This window comes from Magnolia sinica, chromosome 17 (genome assembly GCF_029962835.1).
Source record: "Magnolia sinica isolate HGM2019 chromosome 17, MsV1, whole genome shotgun sequence".
Lineage (NCBI taxonomy): Eukaryota > Viridiplantae > Streptophyta > Magnoliopsida > Magnoliales > Magnoliaceae > Magnolia > Magnolia sinica.
This window is the reverse complement of record NC_080589.1, coordinates 28,975,151-28,994,777: the sequence shown is the minus strand read 5'-3', so window position 1 is coordinate 28,994,777 and position 19,627 is coordinate 28,975,151.

The following is a 19,627-nucleotide window of genomic DNA, read 5'->3' as shown; positions in this document are numbered from 1 at the left end:
TCATCCTCACTCTCAACAAGTCGGGCTTGGTGTTGTCATGGCCCAATATTCATGTTGTTGAGAGTGGTGTCATTAATGAAAGGGATCAGCGCAAGCATTTCTAAGCCAAGTCTGTAGTCAAATTCACGAGCAAGCTTGCATATAAGTCGATCGAATGGGAGTGAAATGTCTGTCCTAGAAGAACGTGTAGTCTGAACTATCTGTAGTAGTACATATGTAGGTAGGCACAACTTGTCTCCTTGCCCAGCTCGATATAAAAAGTCTACCATCAAATGCGTGCACTTGCTGCGATTGATCTACCTGAGATACACATTGCGCTTGAAGATGTGGTGGAGCAGGCGGAAGTCAGGAGACATCTTGGTCACTGAGAGGCAGTTGCCTCGATTCTAGTGGATCAGTCGGCCATAAAGAAATTGCGTACGTCGATCCCTTTCATGCACACTCCTGAGACTCTTCTCACTAGCATGAACCTCTCCACGCGGCATCCCCATGATTTGGGCTATCAGGTCCACATTGACAATGGCTTCCCGCCTTCCCACGGGGATAGAGAACTGTAGAGGCTCTAGCAACGGCTCTCGTATATGGGCGTAGAAGGTAGAGACAGTGCCCTCATTCACACGAGACTTACCCTCAAATATGGGACCCCACCCGGCGTCCAACAGGAGATCCATCACCGGATAAAGCCCAAACAGTTTCTCGTCCACATGTGCTTCAAACAGAACCCTACGGCCTTGAAACCTTCTGTGAACCATATCCGCCAGTAGAGCTCTTTTGAGAGGAAGCCGGGGATCGAGATCCCACTTCGTCCTTAGCTCCCAATCGGCGCCTGTGCTAGTCTCGACGCCTTTTTACCTCCTTGAACTGGTAGGGCGGCTAGGCCCGACCTAATCCATGGGAGCCCTCTTCTTTCCCATGAGAGAAAGAAGTGTGGAAAGGGAAAATATGGCCGCCACGAGCTCAAAAAGAGCCATGAGGGAGAGACTAGACGGAGGGATAGGATGGATTATTGGGCCTTGAGATATTTAAGACACAAAGGAGGGTTTGTGTGCTCAAATGGAAGAAAATGAGAGAGATAGGAGATGGGTTTGAGGGATATGATGGAGAATGGGTATGTAGTGAAGAAGAAGAAGGTAGCATGAGAATGGAAGGGGGATTTGAGAGAGAAAAATGGGATCTTTTTGAGGTTTGGAAAGCTTGGAGGGGTGTAGAGGGGAGGAATGAAGCAAATGGGAGGGTTATAGGGGCCCCCACATGTTTTTATGGGCCCCACTGGTGTGTATAAGTGCCAGCCTGACCGGCCCGCTGTGGCTCGGTCGCCTTGTTGTCGCTGGACCATGAGGGCTCGCGGTTGGGGCAATGCCATCACCGTCTACTGGACATCTAGTCGATGGCTCACCCCAGGGGCGATGCTATCCCCCCTAGGTGTCGTATGTGTGCGGGGACCACTTTGGTCCCCTCCGATTTGGGCCGTTTGGGCCCCTGAGTCCGTTTGGTGAGGTTTCGGGTTCCATCTCATGTATATTGATGCTCTTCAGTTTATTTAAGTGTGGAATACATCAAATTATGGTCTAAACCCGTCGATTGATGGTCTGGAAAAGGATTGGGGCCATCTCGCATGATCACAAATGCCTACGGGTCTGATTTCAACGGTCAGTTTCACCTGTTAGTGAAACTGGGAATCCTACGATTGTTTTTACATTTTAACGCTCCCTCCTAAGTTAAAGTATGTCAGTGTGCATCATGTGTCCATAACCCAGGTCCAGTTTAATCAAAATCATGCTTTGATAGCAACTTGTAATGCCCTGAAAATTGGGGGTCGAGCAGAAGCTCAACTCCCTAGTTCTAACGCATCACTTATGCAATATAGATAATGATGATTAAATGTTGTCCATATTAGCACCTTAAACATGAATGAGATTATACCAAATCAACATATCATACTCTAGAGACAATTAGATTTCGTAAGCGGAAGACTATGATAAGTATATAAAGCATATAAGTGATCGTAAGTCCCCAGAGTATGAATGTCACCAGGTTAACATGTATAATTCTAAAATTTACAAAATGACAAGGTGTAATGTTCAACTAGTCTGTAACCATGTAGCCCCATCAACACAACTCCAGGTCTACATAGACTTGCTAGAGAGTTGCATGTAGGAGAACTCCTCATCGTCATAGAAGGAAGCCTCCATCTCGTAAGCCTCGTCGTCATCTGAAACTATAACATAGTCTGGTTGGTATTTTAAAATACCGTCCCAGAGCGGGAGTGAATGATCAACTCAGTGGAGCTATAAGGCAAAGGTTAACATGTTATCAATTCAATCAAGCAGTAATGATAAAGCAGTACAACAATCATGCCCTAAGTACTCTTGTTAATGCAAGGATGGGATACGATAATGATGTATGCCCTCGCCTGCACTCCCTCTGTGATCATCTCACGGTCGCGCATGCAACACTCCTGCTATGCTCAACTCCAACGCCAAAGGCACATGCAATGCGGCGCATGTGCGTGATTAACCAAGTTCTTAATTAGACTTATTCATACAGCAAGTTTGGAAAACTAAGGTACCTCCCTTTATATCATTGACCCAAACAATGATCCATCTAGGGTCTTCAATCCTAGTTAATCACATATGATAGGCAAGTTCGTGAGTTTACACTATAAGTTGCTATGGGAGGCTCGTCACCTCAGCGTAGGCTTAAATCATACTTGAGGTTACTACGAGAGGCTCGTCACCTGATCGTAGACTTATTTTATACTCAAGGTCATTATAGAAAAGACTCGTCACCTTAGCGTAGGCTGACAACTTGAATACAGTGTCCCATACCACCGTATTCGGCTCACGAATTTGGGTTGCTCACTGGTTAATATAGGGAGGCTCATCACCCCAGCGTAGGCCGACACTCGACCACGGTATCCCATACCACCATGCTCGGCTCATGAGTCTTGGCAGATCATGGTACCAAGGTTAAACGGGCTTTTTACTGGTAAGTTGGTACCTTAGATTCAAGCCGTAGTGTCCATACATGGTGAACATACATTAGGCTAATCGGATTACTAGATAAGCTTGACTGGTATGAGCGCACGTTGAATTAATCGACATGGAGCACATACGCACTCCTTGTGGCCTAACCACTATCGATAATCACCGTACGACTCGGATTCATCGAATGTGTCCGTGGTGGCTAAACTGATTCAGTCACTCGATCGGAAGTCGTTACCGATTGCTTGGACTACATCGTAGCCCCAATCACACTCCAAAATAATTGCATTCACATGTGATAGTCAAAGAAAGCATGTGACAAACAATCTAAATATAAATCTCATTTGAGCATTTCAACAAGCACATAGTGCACATGTTATTATACATAGGCATTTCATCCATAAATCATGTAGTAGTAAGATAGGTTACATAAAAGGAAACTATAACTATAGATAAGGAAATTGATAATCCTTTCTCAACACCCTCATTAAATACATTTCAACAAGCATTTCTCATTCAGGCATTTTATTAAACACTTAGACTATACATATCACATACATGTAATAAATTAGTTAAAACATATATTATAGCAAATCCTTTCACAAGGGAGTTGCCACACGTACAACAATCATGTATTCCCAAAAAACAATCATGGCAAGCAGAAATCATAATTTCATATTCATACAAACATTTAAACAAACACATGGAATGCATTATTTTCAACATAGTTCATATATATGTAATACGTAGAAAACATCGCATCTAAGCATATGGGATAGCAATCAAGTCAGTCATAAATCATTACTGACATTGAAAGCCTTGAAAACCATAACCTAAACATTTATAGTTCGCACCTTTCGTCGGTAAACTCATATCAAACTTAGTTCAAACACTATGCCTTCGCCTAAGGCACAATGGCTACCTGAATCATGAAATAGGTTAGCTATTTCATCGATTCTTCTATGTGGATACCTAAAACAGATTAGGGTTAGATTTTCTTACTCAAAAACAGAATCAAATCGCCGGTATAGCGATGCAGGCAGAATGATTTGGCATGTCGAGCGGCGGGAATGAATCCAACAACTATCTTTCACTCTCTCTCTTCTCCTCACTCTTTCCTTCTCTTTTTCTATCTTAGGGTTTGGAAATTCATATGGAATGAGAGAGGGGTGGGTTAAGGCCCTTATATAGGCTCAGAACTGATGTCAATGGCCCCAAGGCCATGGTATACTTAGGTTATAGCCAAAAGTCATCTATTTCAGGCCAACAAAGCTCATCTAGAGGTCCATTGCTTACCTACGGTCTGAAGAAAGTTTCATGACAATGGATTTATGTCAAGTTAAAGTTTCGGTCCGATCGGATTTGTAGATCGACCATGGAGGAGTAGTTTCAGTTCAACGACCATCGTCACTCGATCGGGGCCATAAGTGCACTGACATGTGTAGGAAAATTTTTCTAATCCAAGGGTGTAATTGGGTCAGAATCTGACTGTCTGAAACCTTAAATTTAGCCTACAAGCAAATGACCCAATTCACTTAAGTTTGAGTCTATTTTCTAAAGATATTCGAGTTTCTCACACACTTTGCTTCAGGCCCAAGTTGTGCGTTTCTTGATACTATTTGGACTTGATTTTCAAGGTAGTCAAGCCTAGTAAGGCGATTATAACCATATAATTTCATGTTAATCGGACTTTCGACATGTGGTCCAGGTCTGATACGGAGTTTCAATGTGCTCCCGAGAGCAATTGGGTTTTGAGATTGATCCAAGGTTTTTTGGTAATATACAGTTAGCGATTCTTTTGGTTTTGGGTCTTGCAGTTCGTATAGAAAGCAGTTCAAGCTAATCTACTAATTAATTCAGTTTAGTACTTAATTAATTTTTATCTAATTTGTAAAGGATTCGGTCCTTAGTAATTTTTGCTTGAGGTGGTACTCGGGTCTTTGTATGGATTTTTTCGAGACGTTACAAAAAACCACCCAGTATGTCGATAGCGAACCCATTTCACGAGCTAGTCAAACTCAACCTAGCATATAACCTAGCATAAGGTCAAAACTCATTCCAACCGACCCCCAACATAGTGGGAGACGCAGCCTACCAGTCTCCAGCCATCATGCATTCATGAATTGACTCGGTTTAGACGTTGGAGCATCCTAATGGTATCACATGGTTTAGGGACTTTCACTTAGGGACGCTTATGACGCCCTTGTAACCGCAATAGTTTCCGGTGTCCATCATCCACCAGCCACAACAAGGATATGAGACCACCTCCCTGGTATCTCTAGGGAGTAGATGTACATGTCACACATAGTGCACAATGCATGAATCACACTATCTAAGGCATGCATCAAACCTGCGCGTACTGCATGAATCATGCAGGGTGATCCTGTCTCATATATAGTCCCCTAAGTGTCTTAAGCCGAACGACATATACTATGAATGATCGTCATCAACAACAGACGTGCAAATGATGCGTATGAGCATATAAATGGGCATGATATCAATTATACTATACATGTTATCAGTATGTCTTATCAGGTCAAATATACCAGCATGTTATCAAACATATCATGAGATAATTGGCCTTAATTGGCACATCATATATAGAAAGTTGGAATCGAAAAACCAGCCCCAATAGAAATATAGAGGTATATGTGGTGTGGCCCACGTTAGACTAACATCAGCTCCTCATGTAGCATATAAGGTATGGGTAAAATACATACACCAAGGCGGGGTCCACTAGGAGTGACCTGGATGGACACCCACATGTACAACATATATCCCACTAGCCTACCAATCTATTTAGTTACATCTCCCATTGATGATATCCTAAAACAATCAGATTATCAATAACATCTCTATAATTACTTTATTAGGATGATCTGCACCTTCTAAACATTTTTGACATAAATCGATGGCTAGTCACTAAGATGTAATCCTATGCTTATGGCCATCTAAGTCTTGGGATTTCATCATTTCAGCCAAGATATATGCTTCCATAATTTAATATAACCATAGTGTTAACATTACATAGCTACACAAATTAGGGATTTTAAATTGATTTACTAATTAATTCCAAATCATGTTGATACACATTGTTGTTAACTTAGTATTGTAGGGACTCTTAATATAAGATGCCAAACATAACCAAAATCTAATGGATCTCGAATCCAGGGATTTCCAAGTCCGGGGGATTTCTACCCCAATTCCTTATGGTGCGGCTCACCCGAGGTATGGATCAGCCCGAACTTTTGGGACCATGATCTAACATGACCTGAGAGAAGGATGGGTAATGTGGATGACATATAAACATCAAGGTGGGTCCCATGAGTGAGACCCAAGTGCTGCCAAAATGGGCAACCCTCCCTACCCATTGATTCCATTGGTGCAGTCCACCAAGGATTCAGATCACTCTTTTTTTTGGGCCTATGGCCTAACATAATCTATCACAACGGATGAACAGTGTGGATAAAACATATACATCATGGATGGTCCCATGAGTGGGCCCCACTCTACGCTCGTGGTTGGGCATCCGCTCGCCCACCGGGCGCTCGTGACATTTATATATACATATATTTTTTTGGTTTTGTTTTGTTCGTTTTGATCACACCATCAAAGTGGGCCCATATGGATAATATACTCCGTTCATCGCATAAGCCAGATTAAGTACGAACAGGGACTCCACAGTGGGCCTTGGAAGATTTCAATAGTAGGAATTTGTTTCCCTCACTACGGCCCACTTGAGACTCGGATCTGTCTCATTTTTCACCCTATGCCCTAAAATGATATGGAGAAGTCAGTGGACGACCCAGATTAAATATATACATCAACATGGATCCCACTTGTGAGACCCATGCTTGGCCAGGATGGGTTAACGTCCAACATGCATGACTATTTTTTATTATATATAATTCTTTGTTTTGGATACACTATTAAGGTGGGCCTAATGGTTTGAGTGGTTGGGGGAACAGGATGGATGGCATGGATGAAACATATACATCAAAGTGGAGCCACGAGCGGGGCCTACCTTTGCTGAAAAAGGACAGTGGCCCTGGGAAGGTTTCGGTGGGCGGACGTCACTATCCTCACTGTTTTTAGTGGAGTGGCCCACCTGAGATCCGAATCCTCCTCATTTTTGGGACCCCACTCTAAAATAATTTGGAGAAACAGATGAATGGTGCGGATGAAACATGAGCACCAAGGTGGCCGCATGAGTGGCCCACTAGTTGGTTGTAATCGGGGGGTAGTGCACTGGCCCACTATTTCCTAGTGGTGGGGGTCATCTAAGATTTGGATCTTCTTCATTTTCTTGACCTATGCCTAAAATGATTGGGTGAAACTGATGGATGGTGTGGATTAGACATACACACCATGGTAGATCCTACGAGTGGGGCCCCTCTCTTGCCTAAAGAGTAGGGCTGAAAGTCGGGCGGGTTGGGTCGGGTCGGTGCTCAACCCTAGTGCAACCCAAGGTTCCTATACCTTAACTATAACGTCTTGGAAAAATCCATACAGAGGCCAGAGTACCACCTCAGGCAGAAATCACACAGGACCAAATCCTTTAGAAATTAGGTGAGAATTAACTAGTGGATCGATTGACGAAATTGGCTCACTTCCTCTCGATTAAAGTTTCGAACTCAGCAGACGAGTTGGCCAGACTGTACATCAGGGAGATTGTGCGTCTGCATGGAGTTCCCTTAAAGATCATGTCGGACCGAGACACGCGATTCACATCTATCTTCTGGACTCGCATCCAGGAAGCAATGGGTGTGAAACTGAAGTTCAGTACCGCGTTCCACCCACAGACTAACGGGCAGATGGAACGGGTGAATCAAATTTTGAAAGATATGTTGCGAGCTTGTATGCTTGATTTTAAGGATAGTTGGGATGACTGTCTCTCATATGCAGAGTTCGCATATAACAATAGTTTTCAGGCAAGCATTAACATGGCTCCCTATGAGGCCCTGTATGGGCGCCCGTGTAGAGCGCCGTATTACTGGGTAGAGGTTGGTGAGAAGAGCTTGATTAAACCAGAGTTAGTTCAGGCGACCTCAGAGAAGATTGACATTATCAGGCGCCGACTTCTGGTAGCACAAAGCAGACAGAAAAGCTACGCCATAAAGCTCGAGGTTGGGGATCATGTGTTCCTTAAAGTTTTCCCCATGAAGGGAGTCCTTCAGTTTGACAAGAAGGGGAAGCTTACGCCGTGATTCATTAGCCCGTTTCAGATACTTGATCGAGCGGGTGTGGTGGCATACCGCCTTGCCTTGCCCACACCACTTACGGGTGTTCACAATGTATTTCATGTATTTATGCTGAAGAAATATGTTCCTGATCCTTCTCATTTATTAGATGGGAGCAGGTACAGTTGAACGAAGATGCTACTTATGTATTGCGACTGACGCGTGTCTTGAATAGAAAGGAACAGGTCCTGCGTAGCAAGGTTATCCCACTTGTGAAAGTACTATGGACGCACCACATCAAAGAAGAGGCTACTTGGAAAATAGAAGCCGATGTTCGAAAGAACTACCCTCAGATTCTCGAGGAGTATGAAAAGGTACTAATTTTGAGGACAAAATTTTTTCTTAAGGGAGGTAGATTGTAACAACTCGAAAAAATCCATATAGAGGCCCGAGTACCACCTCAGGCAGAAATCACACAGGACCAAAATCCTTTAAAAATTAGGCGAGAATTAACCAGTGATAAACTAGCTTATTTGTGAAATTAGTACTAATCACTTTAAATATGATCTGCAAGATCCAAACCGTACAGAATCATCACCACTACATTACCTTAAAACTTAGGATCAATCTCAAGTCCCAGTTGCTCTCGGGAGCACATCGAAACTCTATATCAGACCTGAACTGCACATCGAAAGTCTGATAACTATGAAACTATACAAATATGACCACCTCGTTGGACTTCACAACCATCCCAAAAATCAAGTCCTAATAGTATCTAGAAATGCACAACTTGAGCTCGGAGCAAAGTGTGTGAGAAACGCGAATACCTTTAAGAAATAAACCCAAACTTAAGTAAATTGAGTCATTCACTTGCACGTCTAAATATAAGGATACAGACCGTCAGAATCTGACCCAATTACACCCTCGGATCAGGAAAAATTTTCAACACATGTCAATACACTAGTGGACCTGTCGAGCACTTGTGACCGTTGAATTGAAACTGGTCCGCCACGGTCGATCTGTAAATCTGATCGGACTGAAAACTTAGCCCAACCTAGATCAAATGTCAAGGAGCTTAAGTCCAACCGCACGCAGAAGAAGGGCCACCAGAAGTGCTCCGTTGGACTGAAACAGATGCTCTTTGGGTATAACCTAAGTATACCTTGGCCCTGGGGCCATTTCCATCAGACCTGGGCCTATATAAAGGCATAAACCCTCTTCTCTCTCACCACATACGAATTTCGAAACCCTAGGAAGAAAGAGAGAGAAAAGAGAAGGAGAAAGGGAGGAGAAATGAGTGAGAGTGGGAGTTAGTTACCGGGATCTTTCCCTGATGCTCCACGTGCTTAACCACGATTTCTATATCGCTATTCCAGCGATTTCGACGCCGTTCTTTGGAAAGAAAAGCCTAACCCTAATCTGTTTTAGGGTTTCAAATGGTGTAAGTGATGAAATAGCTAACCTATTTCATACTGTAGGTTGCCGTTGCGCCGTAGACAAAAACTCGGTATACAAACTGAGTTCGATACTTGTTTACCGATGGAAGGTATGGACTATAAATGTTTAGGTTATGGTTTTCAAGGTTTTCAATGTCAGTTAATGATTTATGACTGACTTGAATGCTATCACATGCTTAGATGCGATGTTTCCCGTACTTTACACACATATATGAACTATGTTGAATATAGTGAAATTCATGTGTTTGTTGATATGGTTGAATGAATATGGAATTATGATTCATGCTTGCCATGATTATTAATTGTAAATGCATGATTGTTGAATACGTGGCATCTCCTTGTGAAAGGATTTGCTATAACACGTGTTTTAACTAGTTATTACATGTATGTAATGTGTGTAGTCTAAGTGTTTGACAAAATGAATGAATGAGTAAATGCTTGTTTGATGGTATGACATAAGGGCGTTGAGACAAGATCCTTAACCCCCTTATCTATACTTATGGTTCCTTATGTAACTTATCTACTATTACGTGACTTGTGGTGAGAGGCCTATGTATGTTGACATGTACACTATGTGTTTGTTAAAATACTCAAATAAGATCTCTATGTGAACTGATTATCACATGCTGTTCTTGACTATCACTTGTGGAATAAATTGTTTGGAGTGTGTTTGGGACTATGGTATTGTCCAGGCAATTGGTAACAAGTTCTGGGTTGGTGGTGAGGTTGTTTCACCACACTGGACGTGTACGATGAATCGGAGTCGTACTTGGGTTGTCGACAGTGGTTAGGCCACGCGGAATGCTTACGCGCTCCATGTCGATCGGCTCGATGTGCACTCGTACTAGTTAAGCTCGTCAAGTAACCCGATTGACCCGATGCATGTTCACCATGTATGGACGCTACTACTTGAATCTAAGGTACCAAACTCACCATTGGAAATCTCGTTAACCTTGGTACCTCGATCCGCTAAGACTCATGAGCTGGGCATGGTGGTATGGGACACCCTGGTCGAGCTGTCGGCCTACGCTGGGGTGACGAGCCTCCGCGTAGTGACCAGTGAGCAACCCAAACTTGTGAGCCAAATACGGTGGTATGTGATACTGTATTCGAGCTGTCAGCCTACGTCTAGGTGACGAGCCATTCGTAGTAACCTCGAGCATACTCTAAGACCGCGCTGAGGTGACGAGCCTCACCGTAGTACATAAGAGTATAAACCAGGCATGCATCGAGGTGACGAGCCCTTTTTAACGACCTGTAACTGCAACATCGTATGAGACTGGCTAGGACTGACGACCCTAGAATGGATCATCATTTGGGAAATGATATAAGGGAGGTACCTTAGTTTCCCAATCCTACTGTATCAAAAGGCCTAATAAGAACTTGGTAATCACGCTCATGCACCGCATTGCATGTGCCGTTTGGCGTTGGGTAGAGCACTGAGGAAGTGACTGACATGCCGCGACCGTGATATGATGATCGCAGAGGGAGTGCAAGCGAGGGCATGCATCATTATTACATACCATTCTTGCATTAATCACAGTACTTAGGGTTACTTGATTGTAGTGCTTTATCATTACTGCTTGACTGAATTGATAACATGTTAACCTTTGCTTTATTGTTCCACTGAGTTGATCACTCACTCCCACATTACGGGACGGTGTATTAAACACCAACCAGACCCTATTGTAGTTTCAGATGATGGCGTATCTTGGAGGCGGAGTAGGACCTTGAGAATGATGAGGAGGCATTCTCATATATGCAGTATTCAAGCGGGTTTCTATAGACCGTTCTGATCGATGGGGCTTCAGGGCTTATACTTATAGTGGACCATCACTTTTTGATATTTTGTATTTTGAAACAATACTTGTAACTATTTGACCTAGCAATGCGTTCATGCTTTGGGGACCTACAATGGGTTATACATTTTATACACTTATCACAGTCTTCCACTTGCATAAATTCAACTGTCTCTGGAGTGTGATTTACTGATTTAGCTTAATCTCATTCATGTTTTATACACTAATATGGACAACATTAAATCATCATTATCTATGTTGCCTAAGTGATGCATTGGAACTCGGGAGTTGGGTACCTGCTCGACCCCCGATTTTCAGGGTGTTACATTAAGCCCAACCCAACCTAACCTCGGGTTGGGAATTCTCAACCAAAGCCCAACCTAAGCAGGCTCGGTCAGGTTAGCCGTGTTAGTCGGGTAGATATATGCTAATATTTTTGTTATTACATTAGTCTATTATATTTTTAATACATGTCTTATATTTTGTACTTATAATTTTATTGATTATATAAGTAGTTATTTATCATTAAAAGTTCATTTTTTCTAAACAAACAAGGTAATATATAGGACAACTACTCCTTTAAAAGTCATATTGTGTATCAAGCAATCTATTTGGGAGAGAGAAATCCGGCGTGTCTTGTTAGCTTGAGTCATCGGAAATGACGTGGACCAATGAAAATCAACGACATTGGAATTTCCTATGCCTTCAACATAGATGATCCGCACTTAATTATAATTAACTTATAAGGAACTTATATATTGATCGGGTTCGGGTTGGGTCGGGCAACCCGAGCCCAACCCAAGTTTTATTGGGTTGGTGTTTGTATGGCCCAAGCTCGAGACCAAACCCGATACGTCCTACCCAAGCCCAACCTAATGTCGGGTCGGTCACGGGGTCGATTGGGTTGAACCCGCCCAACTTTTAGCCCTACTAAAGAGGGCTTTCGCCCCTCACGCGAACATTGGCAGTAGCTTTCACTGGCTATCATAGCGTTTGTGCTTTTTTTTTTTCATTCATTTATTTATTTTATTATTTTTCCCCTTTATATGGAGCCCACTAGAAAGATCCAAACCATCCATCGGGTTGGCTAGGTCACTTTGGACCTAACGAGCTCTGCCATATGTAAAGTTAACTTGCCACAAACATTGCAGTGGGCCTGGAAAGCTTCAACAGTGGGTGCCACTATCACCACTATTTTCTATGGTGTCGCTCACCCAAGACCTAGATTTAGCTGATATTTTGGCTCTAGGCCTAAAATCATATTACAAAGTATATGGATGGTGTGGATTATACACGTACATCAAGGTGGGTCCTATGATTGAGGCACCTCTGTAATGCCCAGGGACTTTCCCCTTTCTAGTGTCAGACAACGTGAGGGCTCAGTATCTGCTGCTGTCTGATCACAACCCCAAGTGTAGAGTCGCGATGTAGTAATAATCTCGGTGAGACTGAGGTCGAATCCATAGGGACTAAACTCGTACGTTTCTGAAAGTAACTAGAAGAAGATCTAAAACTAAATCTGAATTGATAAAGAGAGTAACTGTGATTATTATAATTGAAACTTGTAAATTTAAAGGTGGGAACTAGGGTGCCAATGATCCACTTGTAGCTATTGAGATGCTAACTTACTTGATTCAAGAGATCCAACTGGAATCAGAGTCCTATCTTATCTAGTTGGAGAAAGAGATGATCAAATCTCTGAACTTCTTATTGATTTAGCTTTAATGGAAGAGGATTATGAAGATTGGAAAGGATTCCGTCACCCAACCATGCCGAGGAGATGATGGCAAAATGCAGGATTTACCAATTCCATAGTCTCAAATAGGAAAAGAAGATACTTAAAGCTATCGCAATGTCTATTGTAATTTAAGTCATAATAAACCATTGAAAACTGAAAATATTACTTAAAATCAACTAGAAACCAATGAAGTTCAACATAAACATGAATAAAAGTAAAGTAAACATCCTGATCATGCTACAAGCTTCACCTCTTAGCCTTATCTATGAGGTTTAGCCAACCATACACATGATTGAACTAAGAACTCTTAAATAAAACATAAAAACAACTAAGGAAGAAGAAGAAAGACACTTGGTGGTGACTTTTAACCCTTTGGATCCACTCCTCAAACCCTAGATGATACCTAAGAATGTCCTAAGGATTTGTATTTATACTTGTGAAGCTCCCCCTTATGCACAGCCGCTTTACGCATTGGTTGGACCGTAGTCACCTTCGGTTGGACCGAAGTCGAATCCAAAGTTGAGTTCAAATTTGGAAAGGATTCTGTTTCAGCAGTTGCTCAATTTTGATCGTACCGAGCTTATTTCGATTGGACCGAACTTAGGTTGATGGTCAGACTGAATTAATCTTCAGGCAAGCTGAATTAACTTCTTTCATCGCTGGAGCTTTTTGTGCACTTTCAGTTACACCGAGTCTTTCTTTCGGTCGGACCGAACTGGGTTTCGGTTGGACCGAATTGTCCATCAGTTGAACTAAATTAGCTTATGAATTTCATCATTAGTCACTGAACTGTTTTGTGCAAGTTCGGTCAGACCAAACATGCTTTCAGTCTGACCTAACCTATTTGTTTTCTGTTACAGGTTCTGCGATCTTTCAAGTCCTTTCTTCATCCTTTGTACGTGGTTTCATTGGATCTTTGGCATATAAATTCTTCATTATTGGTCTTCTAAGATCTAACCTTTGGCTTGGTGATTCTTGAGCATTATATCCATGCTTTTAACATTCTATTCAATCTAAACTCTTGGATTCACATTGCAACACAAACATGTATAAAATATATGTTGAGTGTCAAATATTGCATATTTTCCCCTATTTGTATCTTGGTTTTATGAACATGATAAGGTTTACTGGTATATTTTATACATGTTTGTGTTGCAAGCTGAATCTGAGAGCTTGGATTGAAAAGAATGCTAAAAGCATGTATTTAATGCTCAAGAATCACCAAGGCAAAAGATGGATCTTAGGAGACCAATAATGAAGAATTCACATGCCAAAGATCTAAGGAAACCAAGTATAAAGGATGAAGAAAGGATTTGAAAGAATTCAGAATCTGTAGCAGAAAGCAGGACATTTCGGTCTGACCTGAGCCAACTTCGGTCCAGCCGAAGTTGCATAAAACATTCTAGCAACGAACGATGGAATTCAGAGATAATTTAGTACAACAGATGAACAATTCAGTCCGATCGAAACACAATTTGGTCTGACAGAAGAGAGGATTCGATGCGACCGAAAGTGCACAAAAAGCTCCAGCGATGAAAGGAGTTAATTCAGTTCGACCGAAGATTAATTCGGTCCAATCGATGACTTAAGTCGGTCCAACTGAAATCGGGTAACTGCTGAAACAGAATCGTTTCCAAAATCAAACTCGACTTCAGATTCGACTTCGGTCCAACTGAAGTGTAATGTGGAAAAACTGCGGTTGCGTAAATTGAGGCGGTTTCGCGATCAGATTGTGAAAATTCCAAGTCGGTGTAAGGTGGAGCTTCACAACTATAAATAGAGTCCTTAGGGCATTCTTAAGGATCATCTACAGTTTAAGAGTGGATCCAAAGGGTGGAGAGCCATTGCCAAGAGTCTTTCTTCTTCTTCCTCAGTTATTTTTTATATTTTATTTAAGAGTTCTTAGTTCAATCATGTCTATGGTTGGCTAAATCTCTTAGTTAGGGCTAAGAGGTGAAGCTTATAGCATGATTGAGATGTTTACATTGCTTTGATTCATGTTTATGTTGAACTTCATTAATTTCTAATTGATTTTAAGGGATATTTTTAGTTTTCAATGGTTTATTGTGACTCAAATTACAGTAGAGCCTGTGATAGCTTTGAATATCGTCTTTTCCATTTGAGATTGTGGGATTGGTAAATCCTGTTATTTGCCATTGTCCCCTAGGCATGGTTGGGTGCTGGAATCCCTTTCAATCTCCATAATCCTCTTCCATTGAGGCTAGATTAATGAGAAGTTCAGAGATTTAATCATCTCTCTTTCGAATTAGATAAGATAGGACTCTGATTCCAATTGGATCTCTTGAATCAAGTAGGGTAGCATCTCAATATCTACAAGTGGATCCTTGACACCCTAGTTCCCACCTTTAAATTTATAAGTTTCAATTACAACCTTCATAATTACTCTTTAAAAATGATTCAAATTTAGTTTTAGATCATCATCTTCTTCTTCTAATCTTAATTACTTTTAGAAATGTACAAGTTTAGTCTCTGTGGATTCAACCTTAGTCTCACCGAGATTATTACTATATCTCGACCCTACACTTGGAGTTGTGAACAATATACCATTAAGCAGTATTATGTTCATAAAACCAAGATATAAATATGAGAAAATATGCAACATTTAACACTCAACACACTCCCCAATCAACATTTTGTTAGTCCCGAGCATAACATGTGTGAAGTGAACCTCAATTCACAATGTTTAAACCTTTTTTCAGAAAATAAACCTTTGTGCAATCGAGTATGAATGAGTAAAATTAAGATGAGAAAGTGAGATTTTGAAAACCTAAAGCCAAATCAAATAAGCAGTCCATCAAATAGGTTCTTTATCATTTTGTTCAGATCATAAATTCTTATATCATGTTTTTCAATGTGCTCAATGAAAATCAAATTACTTCCCATGATAATACTATCATTTCATAATGTTAGCCATGTTCATCATATCAAGAGTGGTTAAAAACTCAACTACCTATTTCAAACTTATCCCCTTCTCCTTACTTTTTCAGTTTTCGATTTTATTTCGATGGTCACTTTCTTTGTTTTTTTTATTATTATTCATTCTCTTTAGATTCTTTTCAGAAATTTTCATTCTTTTTCAAACTTTTTCCAGTCTTCTCATCATACATAACCTTTTTGTCGATCTCACTATTTTTTAACTGTTTCTTTTCATCTTTTAAGATGGATAAAATTCTCCAGACTCAATTCTCAACATTTATTAGTGATTCACATATCAACAACAACAAATTCTAGTATAACTCATAGAAAATAACTTGAACGTGTCTTGTGACTTAGATTAACATGATATTCCAACTTCCTCTTAATCAATTGAGTGCAAGAACCGTAAGTGATAGGATACTTAGTTGATCAAACTCCAACAAGTCAAAGTTCAATCTCAATCTTATTATACTCAAAGCAATCTTAAGTGCACAAACTATCGCCTTCCAAATGGGTTTTTGATTTGAGAAATTGAAAATTTTCAAAATTTCTGCTCAAAGACCAAGAAAATACTGATTAGTTTACCTAATCCACACCCCCAACCTAAATCTACATTGTTTTCAATGTAAAAGATATAACCATGCAATATAAATGAGACAACAAAAATAAAGGAGAAGTGATGGACAGACAGTACCTGAAGAAGGAATTTTGAGTCTTTTTCCAAGGATTTCAATGTGAAGATGGGTTAGCACAAAGACTAAATAAACGGAAAGCAAACTATCCTAGTCCTAAATCTTATGAAAGCAATAAACCTAACTACACCTCCACCAGACTAAGAGGTCAATCCTGGTAAACAGGATCAATCAGAGGTATGGACATGTCCTCTGAGTCAAATTTCTCAACAAAAGGCTTTAGACGATGTGCATTTACTTTGAAAACATTGCCGTTTGTTGGGTTCTTTATCTCAACGACCCTATGAGGATGGACATTAGTGATGGTGAAAGGGCCAGTCCAATGAGATATGAGTTTACCCGGAAAAAGGTGTAACCAAGAATTGTACAAAAGAACTTTTTGACCAGTCAAGAATGATTTCCAAAGGATGTTCTTGTCAAGGAACACCTTCATCCTATCCTTATGAATACTTGAGTTCTCATATGCGTCATTCCAAATTTCCTCAAGTTCATTTAATTGAAGTTTGCGCAGGGAGCCTGCGTTGTCTAGGTTAAAGTTTAGATTTTTAATAGCCCAGTAGGCTCCATGTTCCAACTCCATAGGCAAGTGGCAAGCCTTCCCATAGACGAGTTTAAAGGGAAACATTCCAATGGGGGTCTCAAAAGCTGTATGGTATGCCTATAAAGCATCAGTCTACAATCGGGGTTAACTGTTTTCTCCTGAATATGTTTAATCTCTCTGTTAAAAATCTCAGCTTGCCCGCTTGTCTGTGGGTGGTATGGAGTGCTTACCTTAAGAGAGATGTCATATTTCTTCATTAAATTTGTAAATGGCCTAGTATAGAAATGTGAACCTCGATCACTAATAATGGCTCGAGGTGTTCCGAACCCGGAAAGGATGTTTTCTTTTAAGAATTTAATGACTGTTCGATGGTCATTGTTCTGACATAGTCTACTGCTAGTAAAATATATACATTCCCAAAGGATTGAGGGAATGGTCCCATAAAATCGATGCCCCAACAATCAAATGCTTCAATAATTAGAATGAGATTCAAAGCCATCATATTTCGACGAGACAATGCTCCCAATTTTTGACAACACTCACAAGCTTTGCAAAACTGGACTCGACAAATCTCCGAATGACTCGGATTCCCCGAACGCATCGGATGTGGTGGGAGTAGTTCTACCACTGAACCGGGAACCTTTACCGATTGCCTGGACTATGTCATAGTCCCAATCACACTCCAACCAATAGCATTCACATATGGTAATCCAAGACAGCATGTGACAACTAAAATCATATATAAATCTTACTTGAGCAATTTAATAAAACACATACTACACATGTTACCATACCTAGGCATTACATCCCTAACTCACAAAGCAGTAAGATAGGTTACATAGAGGAATCCGTAACCATAGATAAGGGAATTGAGAATCTTATCTTAACACCCTCATGGCATACATTTAAACAAGCATTTTCTCATTCAAGCATTTTATCAGACACTTAGACTACACATAACACATACATGTAACAAATTGGTTATAGCATCTATTATGGCAAATCCTTTCACAAGGAGTTTCCATATGTACAACAATCATGTAATCTCAATCATATAATCATAGTAAGCACAAATCATAATTCCATATTCATTTAGGCATTTCAACAAACACATGGAATGCATTTTATTTAACATAGTTCACATATTTATGTAATACACGGAAATCATTACGTCTAAGCACATGTGACATCAATAAAGTCAGTCATAAATCATTACTGACATTGAAAGGCTTGAAAACCATAACCTAAACATTTATAGTCCGCACCTTTCGCCGGTAGACTTGCAACGAACTCAGTTTAAACACTAAGTCTTTGTCTACGGTACAACAATAACCTATAACATGAAACATGTTGGCTATTCCACCATCTGCTCTATTTGAATCCCTAAAATAGATTAGGGTTAGGATTTCTTACCAAAGTATGGAGTCAGAATCGGTGGAATAGCGATACAGTAACGGTGGTTAAGCACGTGGAATGGCAGGGAAGAATCCCAGGAACAATCCGCTACTCTCTCTCACTTTCTCTCTATTTCCTTCTCTTTCTTCTCTCTTCTCTCTCTAGGGTTTGCAAATTCATATGTGAAGGGAGAGAGGGTTTAAGGCCCTTATATAGGTCCAAAACTGAACTCAATGGCCCCAAGGCCATGGTATACTTAGGTTATAACCAAATAGTGGTCGTTTCGGTCCAATAGAGTGCATCTAGAGGCCCCTTTTGTGCGTACGGTCCGGAGTAAGTCTCCTGACATTGTATCTAGGTCAAGTTAAGTTTTCGGTCTGATCAAATTTATAGATCGACCATGGCGGACCTGTTTTAGTTCAACGGTCACCGGTACTCGTTCAGAGCCACAAGTACACTGACATGTGTTAAAAATATTTCCTAATCTGAGGGTGTAATTGGGTCAGAATTCGACGGTCTGAAACCTTAAATTTAGCCTATAAGCGAGCGACTCAATTCACTTAAGTTTCAGTTTGTTTCCTAAAGATATTCGCGTCTCACACACTTCTCTCGGGGCTCAAGTTGTGCGTTTCTAGTTACTATTAGGACTTGGTTTTCGAGGTGGTTGTCAAGTCCAACAAAGTGGTCATAACTGTATAGTTTCACAGTAATCAAATTTTTGACATGCGGTCCAAGTTCGATACGGTGTTTCGTAATGCTCCCAAGAGCAACTGGGTTTCGAGATTGGTCCTAAGTTTTTAGGTAATGTAACATTAGCGATTCTGCTAGTCTTGGGTCTTACAGTTCATATTTAAAGTGATTAGTGCTAATTTCACAGGTAGTCTAGTTTAGCACTTAGTTAATT